Genomic DNA, 20,315 nt, shown 5'->3' with positions numbered 1-20,315 from the left:
CTCACCCCACAACTGCTTGAAAGTGCCTTGCTCACTCTCAATCTAATGAACCATGTTCTGCACAGCAACAAAATAAAATCACTATATAAGACTATACAAGAGTACCTGGCACACTGTATGCAACACAATGCACCACCTAACCACAGCAGATATACATCAAGCTGATGTGTAAAGAAATATATCATTCATCACAATCAGTGTAAGGTCCAGTAAATGTATTACTATTATACCATGCAACTTGTTAATGCCAAACCCGTGGCCAAACTATGTGCACAATTGGGAATATAGGTCACACAGGTCACATACTGCTGTAGTACACTATGAATGTTGCTAGATACGCAGTTATATGTATTACCACATGTATGTCAAAGGACATGTTACAGACATACCCACACACACATCAGACATAATTACAGGACACAAAGGTATGACAACCCAGATAAGCTTACAGTGTGTACTATGCAGTACTGTGTGTCAGTACTTACACAACCTTAATCTTGAGAAATGTAATATGTGATGAATACAGGGACCACACAAAACAGTAGGCACATATACATTTCACCTTTCATAGTGAGAATATCAATTATACAAAGGATGTAAGGTGTACAGTAATGTAATAAAATCGCACAGTCTTGGGATAAATGCATTGAAGGTGTTCACAGCCCAGGTAGATTTAGCAGGCCTTACTGGCTTCAACACTGCAAACTGAACAAACCACACACAGTGTTTAACCACCACATGTCATATACCAGCACTGTATGCTGTCTTGTTTGTCACACACTAAAACCTACATACAAATATGCGCATACTAATGTTCACCAACATATATACCCCCCCCTTCACAAACAGTTGCAATATGTCCCCTGCTCTATGCATATATACAGATGTGAATATATATGACACATATATATTTCTCCGTATGTGTGGGGCATACACACACATGGTCCACACTGTTGTAAGTCCCTGGACCTCACATCTGAACTGTTGGGCTTTGCTGCAACACAAACAGGTGTCACATATGAGCACAGACTCACATTAGGGGATATATATGGCAACAGATGCTAGATAAGCAAACTAGACTGCTACAGTAGTTGCCATTGCTAAGCTACACTTTAATATGACTATCATGCATGTGTTGTTCTGTCACACCCATGTTTATATAATGTCAGCACTAATCCCCCCAACAACCATTGGCCACACTACTGTACAGAACACAGATAACATGGATCAGATCTTTGACATTTAATGCTGAGCTACACATTTCACAGGTATGTCCCACTGCCCATAGGTACACACAGTATTGTCCATAGCAGTAGTTAAGCAGAACATCTGTGCATAAAGAAGTACTGCTGCCACATATGAATGTTTCACATTATGTAGACTATTCTTCAATAACATCTACTACATGCCCATAAATACATGTGTCACATACCTTTCCTTTGCATAATTTGGTAATATTTCTTTTTCCTTTTCTCTGTCTCTCTGTCTCTCTGTCTCTCTCTCTCTCTCTCTCTCCCTCTCTGTCAGTCTCTGCAATAGAGTGATTAAGTTTGCTGGCAGAGATTGCAGCCTGCTTTTGTAGGAATTTGCACATGAGCATGTGATGGCCTCTGCACCAATTAGTGGCCACCATTTGCTAATTGCATGCAGCCTGCTGTATAGTAATTGCAGTAATCACTGTCATAGCAACCCAGTACTATAAATTTCTAACTCATGTAGGTGTGGCCCTTTCAGCTTTCCAAGATGGAAATCATCCTTGTTTGGTATGGACATCATTGTTTAAGACAGAAGGTCGGTATAGTTCTTATATCAGAAGCCAGGGGTGTAGCCAGAGATTTACATTTTGTACTCAGACCTAATGTTGCTGCTTTCAGTACCCACTTGTCAGTGTAGAAATGTACTCACCCCTCAAAATGCTACCCCAAGATGCATGGAAAGATGTACTTTATTTTCAACTGTTACAATTAACTGCCATACAAAGCTAGTTATAGAGATGTATTCCTTTGGCACAATAATTGTTTGTGAACTGCTATACTGTGAATATTCATTTACTCAGTTTTAAACATTTTGTGCTTTTTAGTGTTGACATTAGCACAAGCTGCTCAGAAAAACTGGACACATTTCAGTACTGTGAGTATGCTTACCTACATCCTTGATAGACCCTGCACACACAGGTATATTCTACATTTGGGTAGGGTTGCAGAGGTACAGAGAGCATAAGTAGTATTGTGTGGATTTTATCTTGCTGGACTTACAGGGTTGCTGTGTACATGTTAGTTTATCAAGGCAAGAAGTCTGTCTGCATAACTCCCAACTGTGGACCTATCCACATGATAGCCAGAGTATAGCCTGTTATTTTTTGTCTGTGCACCACACAGGTCTTTTCAGCAATAGAGCAATGGCATTCTTACATTTGGTTGCTACCAGTACATGGCTACATCCATTTGTATTTCAGTATTGTATTCCTACATAAGGGTATGCTTCCAAAACTCCTTCCAAATCTATTTGCACAGTGTGTAACAACAGAAAGGCTAATATGTCTCTGTGTTTCTGCCTCTGCCAGACCTCTCAGCCAATCAGGTACATATTTGAACAGACTCAGGGAAAAGTCAAGAAAAAGTCAGGGACAATCAGGGACACCTTTAAAATATTAGTGCCATTAATTTGAAGCATTGGGAGAATCAGAGCATATGAATTAATACACCTTTTCTGAAGTAAAAGAAGTTTCTAACTCTTAATTATTGTCATTATTCATTAAATGTAATTCACCACCTTTCTGGCCAAAGTCAGTAGTTTTAGGAGGGATTCAGAGGGACAGAGCTAAAATTTGTGTCAAATTCAGGGACATACCTGAAAATTAGGGACAGTTGGGAGGTATGGCCTCTGACCTAAACAGATATGCCAGTGTTTGTCCTGCTGTGATACTATGTGGGGTTGTAAAGTGATGGTGTAACATTATTTCCTGCTAGAATGGCTGCTTCTCTTATCACAGTCATGTAATGTAATCCCACAACAATTATTGGTCAACATCCACAGAATAAGTTGTGTGGTATGGTATTCCTAATTTTCCTTTACATTCACTCATTCTGATGCATGATATAATTATTTAAGCACCAACCTGATGTATATCTACCATAGCTTAGTGGTACTTCATGTTGTGTAGTGTGTGCAGGGTTTGAGACTTACAGAGGTGTTTTATTTTGCTCCTGAGCAGTACAAGGGCCCTCACATACAGAGTGACTAAGGCACTTTTAAGCAGTTGTAAGCGGGTTTGCACGGGTTTGCGCTTTGCTGTGCATTGCTTAGCCAAGCGAAAACTCGCGCAAACACGCTAACTACTGCTTAATAGTGCTTACTCCCGCTCACTCCTGCACTAATTTCTTTGAAAGGAAAGAAAAATGGGGAGATAGGAAAGTGGTGAAAAAGGGGCACAAAGAGGGAAAGACAGTATGGAAAATAGCTCAGGACATGCAGGACAGGTGTAGGGAAGGTACATAGCTGCCCATTTCTTCAACAGCAACAGCTGTGCATATGCAATACATTTGGAGGTAGATATGAAACCTTCAACCCCTGAGAGAGAGGTGAGGGCAACAAAGTATGTTGTAATGCCAATTAAATAACATTTCATGTGTCAAGTGGACATGTGTGCAAAATGGGCAGCTATGTATGGGGCGTAATTTTTTTTGGGAGCAGATTGCCCTTTTCTTATTTTTTTTCAGGTGTGAGTGGAATGTGGGGGAGGGGAAGTAGGTATATTTGGGGAGGTAGGTTGGGAAGGTAAACAGACAAGACAAAGAAGACGCATACAGGGGCAGTATATGACACATGTGGTGGGTGAACACCTTTGTCGGGGAGGGATGTTTGGAAATCGCAAGCCCATGAGCCCCCAGATGGAAACAGTGGGACTGAGGTCCCCACCCATGGGCAGTCACCACTGCACCTTCACAGTCCAGAGGGTGGCTGTGCTGGGGGCTGTGTAGGAGGGGCAGGCTGGCCTGGGAGTTGTGCCACTCGGGCCTCAAGCTGACATAGAGATTCTGCAACAGAACATTCAATCTCTCTATGCATCACAGCCCAGACCGTTCGAAGGGTGATAGGTGCCCCTCTGCTCACGCTTGCACAGGGGCTGAGCCCCATCTCCTGTAGCGCTTCCAACTAAAAGTGGCACATGGCCAACAGAGGAGGAGGTCCCAGGCTGTGAACCAGATCTGCTGGTGCCAGGTGCCATGGCCAGCTGAGGTGGGACAGGTCAGTCCGCTGGGACCGGCCTTCCCATATGAACTATGTTTTGGAGAGTTTAATAAAGATATGGGTTAGTAACAGTCAGCAGCATTCCCAATTAGTTATAACAGCATGCAGAAGTATTCCCATTAAACCAACACACCAGAATTTCAACAGTTGAAAAGCAAGCATAACACATGCATATATAGAACATTAGTGGACATTACAACAGCATGCAGGTTGAATTGATGGCAACAGGCCACCAATATTGTAGTATTTTAACAGGGTATTTTATATAAATAAATGCAAATATTTATAAACCAATAGGACATATGTCCCAACAAATGTTTTGAGATTAGACATACCGACTGAGGTGTGGAATTGCATTTTTTATGCACATACAGTAGGATGGGAAAAGATAGCTCAATTAACAACTTATATATCCTTCTAGTTTTCACTACATTCCTATTAACTGCAGTTATATGTCCCTTACATGCATTATTACACTACCCAATGTCCTTATATTGTGCAATACATGAGCAGTATCTTACATACAAACTGTCCAAGATGCAGATGTTACTGCAACATATTTTGAGAGTTGCTCACACACACTACTGCTAAGATGGTACACTGACAGATCTACTTTCATATAATTATCTAGATATGTTCAAGTGAAAGTATCACTTATATGTTAACAGCTCCTTATATTTCTGGCAGCACACTGACATTTTTGGGGAGCACAATACCAAGCTACTCATGTGCCAGATTAACCTGTACATGCTGGCCATGAACCAACAGTTGAGGGCTGTACATATGCATACAAGATACTGGCACTCCCTTCATCTGCATTATATGGGCCTACCCAAGTGTGGGTTGACACTGCTTAATACAACACTACTATTTGTAGAATGCAACAGTACAACAACATATCAAAGAAAATGACACAGACGTACTCCATGAATCATACATTTATTAAAGGATTATTACACCTTTAATTATTGGGTTAAAAGACTTTTTGAAGGCTCTCTCATTTATTTTATATAACAGTACATGCAGAATAATTACTAACCTGCCTCATGACGCAGCCTTTGCAGCCTATCTTCATGGGCTTGCTGGTTCATAGCCCGGACACCTGCAGCTGTGAAGTAAATGTAGTGATATTGAGACATACCTATCCATAGTATAGACAAGCATAGCAATTCTTAACTACTTAATACAATGGTTACTTACTCAGTACTGGGGCATTAGGCATTGTATGGGATTCCTGGATCCACTGGTCCGGTTGATCCTCCCTATGTCGCTTCAGGTCAGAATAATGGTGCCTGATCTGCTCACCAGTCTGAGGAACACCAGTGGCATTGCTGAGATCATGGGCAAGACTGTTCCAGGCCTCCATTTTATATTGGGTACCCTGTTACTGGCCCCGCAGGAGTCTTTCCTCATGATTGTGGACAAGGAGCCAAACCATTACTTTGGACTTCTGGTTGCCCCAGCGTTGCACTCTAAATCGAGTGCCTTCTCCAACACCAGCCATGCTGACTGCAGAAGGAAGCTACAACCAGTTATAGCAAGTATCCTGCCTGTGGAGCTTAAATATGCCTCATTTCCCGCACTTATTTGTGATTGGCCAGTTTTGGAAAAACTCAGCTGTAGGCATGCCTGCTTAGCTGATGTTGGCAATGTTTAAAATTCCTTTGATAGATATGTGTCTGTTGAAAGTTCGTGTTTGTGAAATGCTGTCATGGTTTAGTGGTTAAGTACTGTGACTATAGTGCACAGTATCCTGAGTTCGAGCCCTGTCACTGCTTTTTATTTTCCTACTGGGCAGTCCTGACTGGTTAAGGTACAGTAAAGGAGGTGTGAGTGTGTTTAACCGACTTTGTTCAACTTTGCCCAACGTTGCTCAACGTTGTCGATGTTGCTCGATGCTGCTCAACATTGCCCGAAGTTGCCCGACATTGCCCGACATTGCGCTGGTTAGCGTGGTGTGCAGCTACGTGCAATTACGTTGCGGTTGTGCTGGTTAGCGCGGTGCGCAGCTATGCACAGTTGTATTTAAATAAGCTCAATAATGGTAAAATGTGCTTAGCAGTGCTTTATATTGCTTAAAATAGGGTACTCATGCCTCAGAATGCATAACCATTCCATCTTCATATATATATATATATATATATATATATATATATATATATATATATATATATATATATATATATAATTTGTTCACTACTACATTTAACATTTCAATGCTTTTTACAAAACCTATACATAAAAAATGTCAGGAAATATTTTTATATACAGATTTCCCACAGAAAATGGAACGTGCAGTAGTGAGACTCGAACTGGGAATGCTTCCTCTTTGTGTGAAGGCTCTAACCACTACGCTATCATGATTTTGCTTATTTTGTGTATATTTTCATATTATCCTCTTCTGGTGTCTAAGCTGCTAACTGTAGCTAAGCAATGGGCAAACCCTCGCAAATATGGGCAGCTATATCGGAAGAAAAAAAAATTATTTTTAGTTTTAGTTTTGTCAGTTGTTTAACATATGGGGGAGTGTAGTGTTACATTGTGCACATGTGAGCGGATTCGCTCCTGTAACTCGAAATTGCAGCATTTCTTCATTGCAGGAGTGTGGATTTTTGGACTACTCGGCAGTCCGACACCCCCCCAACACTCATCCATGCTCCGTGTAAGCTTTAGAGTTGAGGCAGCGTGCCCTCATTAATATGCATGGTGGGCTGCCATCATACTCTTACACTGGCACTAAGATTAGTCTTACAAGGAAGATTAGTAAATCCAGGGGTATGTCTTCTTCATTTGCCTCCTAATGGATGATTTTGCTGTTTTAGCTTTATTCATCCTTTTGGCTTTTGTGGTTGGAAGTCTTGTTTTTTTCTTTTCACATGACACCTTTTGAACAGCAGCTGGATAAATAAAGGTAGTGTGTGTGTGTGTGTGTGTGTGTGTGTGTGTGTGTGTGTGTGTGTGTGTGTGTGTGTGTGTGTGTGTGTGTGTGTGTGTGTGTGCATGCACATGCGTGTGTGTGTTGTTTAATGCTGTATTTAAATAAATGTTAGATAATATTTGTGATCAATTGCTTTTGAAATAATCTGTTTTTAAGATTATTGGAGCAACATGGTGCATGAATTTATTCTGTTAGTTTCTCCAACCCTTTTGGATTTCGAATACAGTGATGCAAATGGACCCAATTTTTAAGTCAAAGTAGGATTAAAGTTCATGAAATTAGTATTGTTTCATTCTTTCATATTAACCAAAAGATGTCTTCGAAGCACCCTCAGTATGCCCATAACTGATTCCTTCTGCAAATCATATGGAGTTACATATATTGGTAGTCTATTGAAATATGACTGTAAATTCTTTTTTATAAGACTCATCAACTGCATCAGAGTTGTTACTGTTTCCTGCTCTTTTCCCTGCTATGCAACTCCAGCTGAAGTTTTATACTGGTTTTCTGCTGAATGGTCCAGAATATCTTCATGTGGCAAGTTACCAGACACTTCCTGTTCCACCTGCTTCTCCTTAATTTGGGGAGTCTGCTCCATTATGCTCTGACTTTACCAGAGTTGGATTTTCTACCCTAAATCCTTCACTTTGCAGGTAATCCATAATTTCATTTTCTATTTCTTTAATATCTCCATTCCTAATCTACTTTTCTAGTTTCGCCCTTTGTTTTCTTGTTTTTTTGTACTGTGAAATTTTTCATATCCAGATAAATTTTCCTGCATTTCTCTTCAAATATCTTTGTTGCTGCTTTTTGTATTGATTAGTTTTGCTTTCTCTTTTGCATAAACATTGCACATATTAAATCTCTTTTTTTCTTTCCCGTGTCCATGTTTCTTCTTCAGATGTCTCTTGCTCCATCTGTGTCTCCTTACTTTGGGGAATCATATTGTTCCATCATGTTGTGAAATAACTTGTGTTATACTTTCTACACTAAATCCTTCACTTTCCATGTATTCCACAACTTCAGCTTCTATTTGTTTAACTTCTACTTCGCTAATCTTTTGTTCTGCATTGCCCCATTGTGATCTTATTTTTTTATTGTGAACATACCTCTCAACCGTACCGAATTTCTCGGTTTTTACCGGTTTTGAGGTCCAAAATATGGGATGCCACAATTCCCGAGTGGCACCCCTTAATTTCTGATTTTCCTAGCTCTGTTTTTTAAATTTTCGGCTTTGACCTGACGTCATCATGTGTGTGATGATGTCAGCCTGTGAATAGGTTGCCAGCTTGATGGAATTGAAGCTCAAAGCATTTCTTGCTGCTTATTTCGAGCAGGAATTACATACAAACTGTATGCAAAAAAACTTCAGCCAGGGAATATGTATTTGCGATTGCGAGTGAAGGTCTTACAAACCAGAGGGGAAGGGAATATTTATTTATTATTTGCGAGTGAGAGACGAACCAGAGGGATTATTTTATTATGTGTGAGCCAGAGAATTATGGAGGAAGGGAACTCAGTTTAGAATGTTTAGAACACTGCTGCGTCAGGTAAGTGTTCTCCGTTACAAGGTGTGTGTGGAAGTAAGACTGTGAGCTGGCTGTTTGCTCAGTTGGTGCTTTAACATCGTTGGATGTATACAGTAAGTACAACAAATTGTTCCTTACTGTTGAAATTAAGAAAAAATATATAATGTGAATACCGGCACAGTTCTAGGAATACAAAGATCAAGAAGTTTGTTTTGGTTTGAAGACTGTCTTACAGTTCGTGTATGTTTTTTTTTTTTTTTCTAGTGCCAGTTCCATGTACGTAGTAAGCTATATTATGATGTTTCAATTGGGTAACAAGTAACAAAGTACTGTCGCTAGACTGTCATTGACACTAAGTTGTTTACTGCCACATGCCATTTGGCTTAGCTATGGATAATGGAAGGAACGATCTGCTGTTAGTTTTGCGGTTGCACTGACTAGTATTATCCATCAGAAACACCATCCCTTGAGGCTTTCTTTATCCACTGTGTAATACCTTACTTTTCCTTCCCGTATTAAGAGAAACAGTTGTTTCATTGCTGATGAACCATTTAGTAGCGTCAGTGGGATTTTGTGTTTGATGAGGTACCGGCTGTAATTGATGATGGTAGCATATGAAATTGTCATTTTAAGATTTGGATGAAAGAATTTGCCCATCATTCAACGAGATCCTTTGTAGTGGAAATGCTTATTGTGTGGTGTTATTCTTCCTGTTTTTTTTTCTTCTGATATGGTAACTTAATTCCTAATACTTGTAAGTGGACAGCGCTCTGCAGTATGCCTTCGTGAAAAAACATAAGCCTACTGCAAGAGTGCAGGTGTGTTTATTGTTGTGTTTTTATTTTTGTACAGAATATTGTGTAATTATAGGAGCTTAGCTCAAAGTATTGTGAATGGTAAAACCACTTGCCTTGATTGTGAGATGTTAATGCTGTTTTGTGTTATCAGTCTTTATGGTTCAAGCTTCAAAAAAAAAAAAAGTTGCTGACAAATGTTCCCGTTTTCATTTGCCTTAGGTTGTGAGTTCTTACGCACATTTTATTTATATAAACAAAAGATGGTTGTTATTACATATTCAGCTCCTTCTATGGACAAGGGTTGAAGAAGAGCCCCTGTCCCCAGTGAGCTTGGGTCGAGGTCCTCCAGACTATATAGCTGGAGGTCTGGTGGTGGGAAACTGTAGGTGTGGAAATTTTGTGTTATATTCCATTTTTTTTCTGAAAGAGAATACATTTTTTCTACTAGTAGTAAGAAAATGTATGTCTCTCCCACATGTGTTTTTTTCATAGATAAACTCAGTTATTTGTACTCTTACAGTCGCACAGATTGGCACTGAAAGGGCAGGTCATATCTTGAAAGGGGTGCTGCTCATTCACAATACATAGACATACTGACTTATTGGGCAAGTTGGAGTGACGCCAGTTCACCTGTGCCATTGCGGTGCTAAGACTAGTCAAACCTCATTAGACACAAGGAGGACATGCATAGTCCATACAGAATAACCACAGCTAAGAACTGAAACAAAGAACCAAGAGCTATGGGGTGGCAATGCTACTCGGTGTACTACAGCACCAGTAATTAGTTGATTTTGTACACATCTTATCTACACTGTCAAAGATAACCAGTTATTGTTTACATCACTGATGTTTGGTTGTAAAGAACAGTGAAACAGACCATGTTCATATGTTTTATTAGATATAATTCTCATATGCTCGGCAGGCCTAAAAAATGTTCAGGTAGACACATTTAATTAAAATCTCTCTCCTTGCATGCTGTAGCAAGCTGACTCCTGGAAGCCCCCTGTTTAGACTGTGCAGGATCATGAAAGAGCTGAAACATGTTCTGGTACTCAGCAGGCAAGGCTAGAAACACTCAGAACTGCCACCATGACAAAGTTATTATTCAAACCATAGAAACACACACAGTGGCATTTGAAGTAACTGCAGGCTTGAGCAGCCAAAAAAAAAAAAATCCAAGTTTTAGCTAAGACAGTTTTTATGTCTGGAATTGTTATCACAGAAACGCCAATGGAAGTGTTTCTACTTAATCAGCATTCTGGTTTCATGTATCATTCAGAAGTATGGTATTAAGAACTTTGTTTTGCTTAAACATGTAGCATATATATGTTCATTATTAATTTATTTTTCCAGTAATTGTAGGCCATTTGGCCATTTCCCCAAACACTGACCATGCTTGGGTTGGGGGTCTCTTGCATTGCCATTTAAACAAATATATTTTTGAAAAAATGTTTCTTTATGCAAAACAGCAAAATATCCATATTGGCTACACAATTTCAGTATAGGACACTCTTCTGGGTGTCATGTCAGATGAATTCATCATATATTTTGCCAAAGTGAAGTGTGTGTGGTGACACTGATGAGTAAAGAATGTATAACACTCTATACTTGTAAATAAGCACAAAAGAAACAGGGTCTGGGTCGCAGGGGCCATATATTGGTTGTTTGCTCTTCAGTTTGTGTCTGAAAGTTGATGTCCCACAATTCCATTGGAATGGGTGGGGTTACATAATTATGCATGCACATTTTATGTTAATTAGCATACAGATTTGTACCTATTTTTCATGGGCCTTTGTCCAGATTTTTGATGTTTCCAGGTTTAGAGGTATGATTGTGAATGTTTACATAGCTAGTTACCCTTGCCTGTATTTCTCTTCAAATATCTTTGGAGCTGCTTTTTTGTACTGATTAATTAGGCTTTCTCCTTTGCATAAATATTGCATCATATCAAATCTCTCTTCCCATGTCCACATTTCTTTTTATACCTTTCAAAATATCTAGATTTTATTCCTAATATTTTTTTTACTTGCTCAGTTGCTTCTTTTTCCAAATGGCCCAAAGTTTCTTGTTCTATATATTGTTTTTCAAGGATCTGTTTGTTAATGAACACAGAATTGCATTTGAAGGTTTTGACAATTTTTCTTTGGCAAGTATTTTTATTTCTTACAATTTCTCTCGTAATTTTTTTGAATATTGTCTATCTGGAAATTCTGGGATTCTTACATAATAGTAACAATAGATAATTTCTTTCTTATCCTCACATAGTCCACTCTACCACCTTTATGGCTTTTTTGGGCTGTCAGTTTATTGTGTTTTTTTGTGAACTGCAACTTTCTTCTATTATAGGTGGGCCATCCTCCACCCCAAGCCTGGTCTCACCCCATTATAGGAATGTTTCTGTATATTAAGGATTTGCTACTGTCATTTTTTTCCCAGTCTTGGTACCAGTTCACATAGCAGGATTGGGTGCTTTGTTTTATTATTTTATTTATTTTATGATGACAGGGGAACTCAACTGGGCCTAGAAGAGCCTGTTTTCAGTGGAGGTCCAGGAAAAAAAGCTCTACGATAATTGCAAGTTACATTTCACATGTTACAAAAGGACATAGTTCATACAGACAATTAAACATTTACAGATAAGCTCCATGATATTTGCAATTGGCTTGTCACAATGTTACAAAAATGAAAAGACATAATTCAATACATAAATTTCAACATTTACATAAAGTGAATATTTTTGTTATAAACTCAGTTGTAGGTTTCACATTTCAAAATATATAGCTACCAGCCATTAGTAGGTTAGGAAAATATTATGCATGAAGAGGGTCATAGTACATTTGAGATTGGAGAGTATAGTACAATGGATATTAGAGAGAAAATTATTTTTGGTAGGGCAGGGATTGATTTAGTTAGGAGGAAGTAATAGTAGAGGTAGTCTGATGAGTCAGTGCAAGGTGGAATGGGAGAGGGGATTAAGTTGGAGTGTGGCAAGGGCATTCCCATTTGGAAGAAATATGAGAGAATAACTGGCATTTGAAATTTGTATGGTTAGGTAGGTTGTGTAGGTGTGTGGGGAGAGAGTTCCACTGTTTAGCTAAGGAGTGGGATGCTCAGGGGGTTGTGCAGATTTGTGGACCTGAAGGAGATTTTGTTTTTTTGGATCTGAGTGAGCCGTTGGGAATGTAAGATTTTAAGGAAATATCGAGAGCTGGGCAGTTGGCAGTTTTAAAGATGAGCTTGTGGGCAATGGTAAGTTTAGGTAACTGAGGTAGTTGGGTAGTTCAAGCCAGTTGAGGGTGAGGATGGAGTGGCAGTGGTGGGATGAGTTTTTCTTTTAATTGGTTGCAAATGTGGTGATCTTGTGATAGCAGGATTCAAGTTTGGACCAAAGTTCAAGATGGAGATTGGTGAAAAGAGGGGCACCATACATAAGGGAGGGGAGTAGGAAGGTGGATGCAAGAGTTTGATGGGTAGAGGGGCTTAGGAAGAGGTTGTGCCTGAAGAGGACACCTAACTTTTGGTGAGTTTTCCTGACTGTGGAGGGGATGTGGGTGTCAAATTTTAGTTCTTCATCAATAATGATCCCAAATAACTTGATGTTGGAAATTATTTAAAGGAGGGTGTTGTTTTGGCTCTGTATGTTGAACGTGAATTTGTCTATGGAGTTTTTGGAAGGGGAAAAAACATTAGTTTGGTTTTATTTGCATTTAGTGCCAGATGGTTAGACTGCATCTAGGTTTCTGTTTTGGAGAAGGCTAGCTGGGTTTTTGTAGGAGCTCGGAGGGGGAGAAGGCTGAGCAGATGATTGTTGAGTCATTTGCATATTGGATGATAGATGAGTCTGGGTTGGGTTGGTGAAAGTTTTTAATGAATAGGTTGAATAGAAGAGGGCCAAGAACAGAACCTTGTGGTACACCTGTGGGTGTGGGAAGGAAGGGGGAGGTTGTTGGTGATTGGACAAGTAGCTGGAAAACCAGGCAATGTCAGTGGGAGAGAGGTGTAGGGTGGAGAGTTGTGATACAAGTAGGGTGTGTGAGATGGTGTCAAAGGCCTTTGACAGATCTAGGAATAGTGTGGATATGAACTTGCCTAAATCACGTTCAAGGTTTATGGTTTCATGAAAGGAAAAAAAAGGACAGTTATGGTACTGCAGTGTCCAGGGCATAAGCTATGTTGGGTAGGGGAGAGGAGATTGTTTAGTGTTAGATGTGCCATGAGTTGTGCTTGTATTGTTTTTTCTATTATTTTAGAAAGAGGGGAAAGGATGGCAATAGGCCTGAAGTTGGTGGTATCAGTATTTTTGCCACCTTTGTGGAGGGGAATGATGTAAGCATGGTGCCAGATAGAAGGGACGTATGATTCTTGTATGGATCTATTCATAAGAATAGAGATGGGATAGACAATGCTGTGTGCAGATTGTTTGAGAAAGGTGGGTGGAAGGTTGTCGGGTGCATTGTGATAGGGTTTGAGTTTGAGGAGAAATCTTTTTATAGTGTTTGTGGAGATGGGCTTGAGGCAGAAGGATGTGGAGGAAGGTTGATGATTGGGGTGGTGGTTGGGGCAGGAGAGGGGTGGTGGTGGGGGTGCTGGGAAGGAGGCTGATAGTTTAGCTATGCAGTCTATGAAGAATGAGTTGAACTGGCTGGCTGTTTCAAGGTTGGAGAGGTTGGGGTCTGGGCAGGGGATTTCTTTGTAGCCAGGATGCAGCATGGATGAGATGGCGTCCCAAAATTCTGGGGGATTTGTTGAGTGCAATGACTGGAATTTGGAGTAGTGGGCTTTGCGGCCTTTAATTATTAGTTTTTTTGCTGAGTTTTGTAGTTGCTTATACTTTAGGAGGGTGTTAGGATTTTTATGTTTTTATCCTGAGACTTATGCACCCAGCAGTCTTTTTTTAATTCATTAACCTACTTCTGTCCATGATGTATGCTATATAAAATACAGTCTATATAGCATTGTCATCTTGGTGAGATTTTGTGAAAACATGGCTGATCTCATGATGGTACTCACCAAGACTTGAAGTTTGATTCAATTCCAACAATACTGTCCTTTGCTTGCTGATTTATCAACTCTCTGCATTCAGGCACTTATCCATTTGGACTCTGTCACAATATAAGTTACACTATGTAGACTGGAAGCAGAGTACACTATCTTCTGCAGAATATTGCATATATCTGTTTGTTTTGACATTATACAGTCCCAGGTGTAGTATTTTACCTAATAACTCAGTATACAACAATAGTGGGTAAATGGGATTAATTAAGAAAATGTCTAATATGTGTCTTAAATGTCAAGCTTAAGACTATGAATATTAAAGAAAATGTAAGAAAATGTATTCACCTTTACCTTTTATAGATGAAAGGTTACAAAGTATGAAGTATCCATTTGCAATTGTCTCTTGAGGAAAGGGAGCATTATTTACTTCTCTGCTCTGAGATTAACCTGGAGTTGTACATGTGCAGAACCATGTGTTATTTAAGTGTTCTTGTAAAGAGGCTTTCAATAGTGCCAGGCCTGGGATTGATCTGGTGGCTAAGGGGAGAGAATTCCATAATTCTGAGACAGGCGTTTAGAAAAAGTCTTTTGGCTTTTCCCAGTTAGGGGTTGCCACAGCAGATCTCCAGTCTGCTTATGACTGGCAGTGATTTTTACAGTGTCAGGTTGCCAGCCTGGTGCCCAACCTACAGAGAAGGCACACCCACACATGCACTCACCTACCTGCATGTCTTTTAAATTTCAGTCAATCGCAGGGAGGACATGCAGACTCCACACAGAAAGCACTCCAGCCAAGAATCGAACTGGAGAGCCTCTTGCTGTATGGCAATGCTAACCACTGCACCGCTACTGCTGAGACTGCCCTGATTGTTTAGAGGGTTTAGAAATTGCTAGCAGGTTTTTGTCCTCTGATCTAAGGGATCTGTTATGTATATAGGGTTTGACTAGGTTGTTCAGGGCAGGGAAGGCAGTGGGTTTGTAGATTAGGTTCTGCATAACAGCTGGATATATTCCATTTGATTGGGGAGTTCAAGTCAATTTAGTTCATGTAGTGATTTATAATGGTGTGTGTAGTATTTGGAGTTTGTGGTGAACCTTTGACTTTATTATAGCTTTGTTCCAATTATGACTTAGAGGAGTTTTGTAGGTTGGTGAGTATACTAGCACAATTAAATAGGGTTGGAGCAGGAAGGTTGTAGCCAAGGTAGCCTTGGTTGTGGTGGTTAGGAAAACAAAGGGACAGAGAACATTTTTTTCTTCCAACTTTATGTAAGTAATTATCTTTTTCTTAAATATACACCTTCCTTAACTTTTCACTAATATGTATACCATGATATATCAATACACAATTTATAATTAACCATTCCCCCTCCTTCCCTCATCTCTGCTAACAACGGATATTTCAAATGCTTATAACTGATGTTTATTTCAGTCTCAGACCTGGTAATACATGGAAAATATATTATTTGTATTGGTATTTGAACAGTAAGTGTGCCCTCATTGACATCTGATATAAGTATGAGTAAATATTTGTCTTTGTTTCATAATGAAAACTTTATTTGTTTATTTAACATTTGTTTACTGGGAAAATCTGACTGGAACAGAGCCCATTTGCAGCAGAGGCCTTGGGAAAAAATGCATTTTGACATTTGAAACATGATCATGTGGCACGCTTGAAAAACTCACACTTGCTATCTGCTTTTGTCAAATCAACCTCATTTTTTCTGTTTGTTCGCTTGTTTGCGTGCCTCTCACTCCTTTTTCTCCTTTCCTTTCTCTTTCTTCCTTTCTTATAATTATTAATTCTGTGTCTTTAGAACTAGCTCTTGCTATTTTTTGATTATTTTAAGAGATATGGGCTAATGTATCCCTTCATATTGTATTTGCATGTGTCCATTTTTTCTTTATGTTTCTTTCTGTGCAGCTGCATCTGGGACAATTTGGATCATCATGTAGGTGAGTAGATAATTTGTGTAGGCAAGTAAATAATCTTGACATAGATAAGTTGGTTGGTAGTTTGATTAGGATCTCCTAATTGAAGTATGAACTTACAACTTATGTGGTGCTGTTAGTAAACTGTATTTTTATGTAGTTTTAACACATTAACTTTTTATTTGTTGATTATTCTGCAATGAAAAACAAACTTGTGAAGCCAATTTCATGTATGAAATGCATTTATCACTGAGTATAAAAAAAGTGAAATAACATCACTTGAAAACAGAAATATGCACATTTTCATTCTTCTGTTTAAGTGCACATGATCTGACTAGAGGTTGTAAAAGGGGAAGACTGATCAAATACTGTAAAGTTCATAATGCTAATCTTCTTTATGCACAAGAAACTCAGTTATTAAAAAAATATATATGCAGACATTTGATTTCAAAGATTATGCAATTTTAGTAAATTACTCCTTTAAGAGAAAGCAACCAAATACCACAGATTAGTAAAGACATTCAACTCTTAAAATTGTATTTGTATTTAGTGACACTAAAGGAAATATTTGCAGTGTTATGGTAATACATGTATATCAAATACCTCTTTAGTTTTTACCTTGGACCCCTGGACTATATATTTATATATATATATATATATATATATATATATATATATATATATATATATATATATATATATATATATATATATATATATATATATATATATATATATATATACATATATATATATATATAAATATATATCTATATATATTCACGCACACACACACACACACACACACACACACACACACACACACACACATACATATATATATCTATATATATATATATATATATATATATATATATATATATATATATATATATATATATATATATATATATATATATATGGGTCTACTTTATTTCATTGAAAGCTGATTTCACTGAATCTGAATTCACCCTGACCAAATCGCTGAAAGCTCGAATTACTGAAAACTCATTTCACCGAATCTCATTTTACTTAAGTGAAGTACTGGCACTGTGTAGAGTGCTGTAAGGCAAGTTCATAGGTTCATGCGTTCATAGGTTCATAAGTTCATAGGTAGGTACTAGGCTAGCTGCCCTAGGGCATTTATATGCCTAGCCAGAATGTGCTGGGTTTCACCTCCCTTTTAGACTAGATTCCTGAGCCTCTGTCCAGCAGGGCCATAGAAGTGATCCCAGGAATAAATTTAGGATTTCCCATCCACTCATCAAGATTTCTCTTGAAGAGGGTCAGCGAAGGGCTCTGCCTAACATGGACTGGGATTTATTCCAGAGCGAGGGAAGCCTTTGGGATATGAATCTATCCCTCCAGCATGTCCTATTTATTGTTGTGCTAAGGTTTACATCCCTGGAGCGTGTAGCTCTAATGGATTTGGTTTTCTTGAGGTGGAGCATGTCCAACAATTCCGGGTTAGACATGGCCTTATATGTCAGGCAGAGATCGCCTCTGAGTAGGCGGTAAGCAACTGAGTAGAGCTGGGGTTTCTTTAGAGGAGCTGCATAGGGCATCTGTTTGAGGCCCATGATCCTCTTGGTGAGATATTTTTGAGGTCTTTCCAGCTGTTGCAGGTGTCGGATAAGGTACATCCCAAATGGGGCATTGTACTCAATTATGGGCCTGATGAGGGATGAGCAGAAGGGCACAATGACCTCTCTTGATCTAGATGTGAACCCTTTTGTGATTAGGTGAGCTATATAGAAGGTTTTTCTAACCACTTTGGCAATGTGATTGTCAAAGGAGAGGTTACTATCTACTTGGGTCCCAAGATCCCTAATTACTTCTTCTGTACTTAGTGGATTACCTCCTATGTGGTAGTTTGTGGGCACTTTGTTTTTCCCAAAGGGGATGACTATGCACTTTTTGGCATTTAGCTTGAGGCCATGGTTCTGACACCAGGTATCTGTCTCCGTAAGGCCCTTCTGGAGGATGCTTGTGTCAGCCGGTGAGTCAATTATGGCTCCCAGTTTGCAATCAGCTGTGAACTTGGTAAGACACAGTCCTCCCGTGTTTGCCTGTACCTCAGAGAAGTATATACCAAACAAGAGGGGTCCCAGGACTGAGCCCTGTGGGATGCCACTTGTAACCGGTTTAGAGTCGGACATGGCACCCGCGACTCTGACCATGTGAGTTCTATCCCTGAGCCAGTTTACAACCCATATTGTGACATATGGGTTAATATTTAATCTGGTAAGCTTATTTATGATGCCAGAGTGGGGTATTGTGTCGAAGGCCTTTGCGAGGTCCATGTAGGCTGTGTAGACTACCTTTCCCTCATCTATGGCTTTGGTTATTATTTTGAAGAAGTCAGCTAGGTTTAAGAGGCAATAGCTGCCTTTAACAAAGCTGAATTGGGTAGGGTCCAGTGTTTGGAGGTTCCCAGTGTCTTTGTTTATGAGATCCATGATAATGCACTCCATAGCCTTGCAGACCAGGCTAGTCAGGCTTATAGGGCGATAGTTCCCGGGATCCGTTGTGGCGCCACCTTTGTGGAGCGGGATCACTGTTGCTGTACACCATTCTTTGGGTACATAATCTGTGGTAAGGCTGAGTTGGAACAGTGAATTTATGTGAGGGTTTAGTTCATTTTGGAGCTTGTGTAAGACGTAGCCTGGGATACCATCCGGTCCCATTGATGCTGTGTTTTTTACCTTGGAGAGGGCTGCTTTCACCTGTGTGTCTGTGATGTCTGGGGGACTGCATTCTTCTGGGTTAGACACTGACCCTTTTGGGGGGGAAGGGGGTGCAGTTTGCACTGAACCTGTCCTCCAGGATTTTGACAATTTCAGTGGGTTCAGTGTATTTTGTGCCATTTTGCACCAGCTCAGAGCAGATCTGAGAGTTGCCACCCAGATTCTTGACGTAGCTAAAGAACGTTAAGGTATATGCCCTTTTCCCCACTGTAGTGTGATCCTGGAGTTAATATATATAGTTGGGGGTTGAGGCACAACCCCCCTACATTGGGTGGTGTGGGGTGCATAGCCCCCCACTTAGTTTGGGTACATATTGTCTTCTGGAAAGAGTTAGTCATTGGTGTTGTAAGTATATATGTCTATAGTTTAAAATGTATTGTTTTGAAACTTTCGGTGAAATACTGCTACCCCCCACACCCCCCTTAATTATATATATATATATATATATATATATATATATATATATATATATATAAACTCCAGGATCGCACTACAGTGGGGAAAAAGGCATATACCTTTTACTTGCCTTACAGTACTCTACACAGTGCCAGTACTTCACTTCAGTGGAATGAGTTTTCAGTAATTTGAGCTTTCAGTAATTTGGTCAGGGTGGATTCAAATTCAGTGAAATGAGCTTTCAATGAAACAAAATAGACCCTATATATATATATATATATATATATATATATATATATATATATATATATATATATATATATATATATATATATATATATATATATATATATATATATATATATATATATATATATATATATATATATATATATATATATATATATATATATATATATATATATATATATATATATATATATATATAGATATATATATATATATATATATATATATATATATATATGTGTGTGTGTGTGTGTGTGTGTGTGTGTGCGTACTCTCCTTTCAGATGGTTTACTGCCAGTTCTTTGTGTGAGATCTCAGTACTGCAGGTTTACAATTTGCCCTATCCCCACTGTAGTGGGATCTCAGAGTTGGTATATGTAATTAGCATGGGTTGTGGGGGGGGGATTGGGGCACTTGTCTCCTCTACAAAATAGTGTTTTTTGGTCTTTGGTCTTTAGAATACTTAATAAGTTTACATCTA

The sequence above is a fragment of the Protopterus annectens genome, chromosome 2.part2 (genome assembly GCF_019279795.1).
Source record: "Protopterus annectens isolate FY-2018-M chromosome 2.part2, PAN1.0, whole genome shotgun sequence".
In the NCBI taxonomy this organism is placed as follows: Eukaryota; Metazoa; Chordata; order Ceratodontiformes; family Protopteridae; genus Protopterus; species Protopterus annectens.
This window is presented reverse-complemented; position numbering follows the sequence as displayed.